We start from the raw sequence: 2254 nt of genomic DNA, 5'->3' as shown, positions 1-2254 counted from the left end.
GAGCTGGAAGAGGAGGAGGAGGAGGAGGAGGAGGGAGAAGGGGAGGGGAAGGGAGAGGGTGGAGGAAGGTGGGGAAGAGGAGGGAGGGGGGGAGGAGGAGGAGGAGGAGGAGGAGGAAGGGAAGAGCCCGGCCCCCGCCAGAGTTTTTCACACGTACAAGTTGACTCCTCCCCGTCCCTCCCGCCCTGCCCACAGCCGCTGCCAATCCCTGGGGCTCCCTCTGCCCGGGTGCCCACCCCTTTCTCCCACTCTGGGAACCAGGGTCCAAGTGCCTCTTCCGGTTTCGTTCCTAGGCCTGGCCTGCGGGACTGGCCCTGAGAGCCGTGACTAGGGATGAAGCCCTCCGGACTGGGGCACCCAGGACCCGGGCCAGGGCAGGGGCTTATCTGCTGTGTCCGTCTCTACGTGTAGCTCACCTCCCTTCTGAGTCTGATCCTGGATCCCAGCGACTGGCACCCCAGGAGCTAATGTGCACAGACAGGTCCTGTTGGTCATTTTTGCCTTTAGAGCTCTTGACAACAGTAGTCCTGGCAGGGCTCTCCCTTCCCCCTGTCCAGTGGGATTTGTCACCTACCTTTAGGGAGGAAGCTCCCACCTAGTTGACCCCACCTTTCCAGGGCCTGGAGGAAGCTTCACTTCTAGCCATCACTCCCACTTCCTACCTCGACAAGTAATTCAGTTTGTCCTTTTGGAAAATAAGCCCCACAGACCAAGTGGTAATCATCCAAGAAGCCTTACCGACTAGCTACTGCCAGCCCAGCTTTCATTTTAGAGAAGGGGAAACTGAGGCCCAGAAAGGGTATTGGACTGGCCCAAAGCCCCATGAGGAGTTAGTGGCAAGCCATGATTAGGACCGAGGCCAATGGCCACGCCACCCCCGTCATCGGACTTCAGGGATCAAAGGAAAACTGAGATGGGATGAAATAGCCCATCCAAGCCCCTCCCAGCCCTGCTTCCTCCTGAAGGCTGTGAGGAGAGGAGATGGTGCCATGGATCTGATGGGCATCAAATCGGGGAGCTCCATGGTCACTGGTCGCCAATGAGTGTGGCCTCTGCAGACTGGGGGCCCTGGCAGGGATCTCTTGAGGAGGCGTGGTCCGCTGTGTGGATGGGTTTCTGCTGAACCCTTTCTGACGATTGCTCGGAAGTGACTGCCTTTCTTCAAGTCATAGGCTTTGAGCCTGGCATCTTTCCCTAGGGAGAACAAGTTGTTGAGAGTAGGAAAAATTCCTTTCTGGAAGACATGGGCCTGAGGTTTGCCCTCCAACATCAGCCTGTATCCACAAGCTCTCGCAACTCCACGGGGCTTGGACTCGGGAGCAGGAAGGAAGACACTGAGCCTGTTAGGAGAGTGACTTGGTAGTCGGCAGGGGTACCTCACAAAGGGCTCCCAACTCTTTATCTCTTTTCTCTGCCAGGTCATACAGATTTCCCAGGGATGCTAATAAAACTGCCGAGCATTGAAGGGGTGCAAAGAGTGGTTGGGCTGAGCCTCTAGGATTTCGAGAGAGGAAGCAACCTGCCTGGCTCCATAATCCACATATGTGATCAGAACACTAGGGCACAGGGAGGAGGCCACGCAGAGGTCGGGAAGGAGCTGTGGTGAGGAATTGTGTTTTACAGGATTAGAGAGAATGGGGCCAAAGGAACCAGGGAGAAGGATGGCCTCAAGAGGTTTCAACAGAGGTTCTCTGAGCATCACTCGTCTGCCAAATAACAGCTACATCTCTAGGCACAAAAGATGAGCGAAATGCAACCTCGCCTCTCAGGAAGCTCACTGTCTCATGGGGCAGGTAAATGAACAGTTCCAGGGCTGCAAGGCCAAGGTTGGAACCATGGCTGCCTGGAGGGGTTGTTCTGCTGCTTGAGCTGAGGGTAATGGGATAAGAGGCCAGCGGAGAGGAGGAAGGGTGTTTCTGCTTTTCCAGCAGGGATCACGCCATGTGTGAAGTGCAGGGGTGAGAAAATACAGCCAGATGGTTCTGTGAGGCCAGAGCTTCGAAGGGGTGGGGTTGGACGTGACTTCATAAAGTGGGAAAGTGTTGGCTTCTGACAGCTCCTCTACATACTCCATGGCTAATGAGCCAGGACCCTCTCCTGACAATACAAGGCAACCCGGAGCATCTCAGAGGAAAGAGTTATCCCCAGGTCGGTGATTTAGAATGATCCCTCTGGCAGTCAAGTGGAGGGTTGATGGTGGGGTCAAATCTTGAGATGCGAACCACAATTTCGAGGCTGAATCTGGTTTAAAAAA

This window comes from Sus scrofa, chromosome 9 (genome assembly GCF_054392235.1).
Source record: "Sus scrofa isolate SSC_HxYL_T2T_F1_AM1 chromosome 9, Sscrofa_HxYL_maternal_Yorkshire_Landrace_v2.0, whole genome shotgun sequence".
Taxonomy (NCBI): domain Eukaryota; kingdom Metazoa; phylum Chordata; class Mammalia; order Artiodactyla; family Suidae; genus Sus; species Sus scrofa.
Note: the sequence above shows the minus strand (reverse complement) of the source record.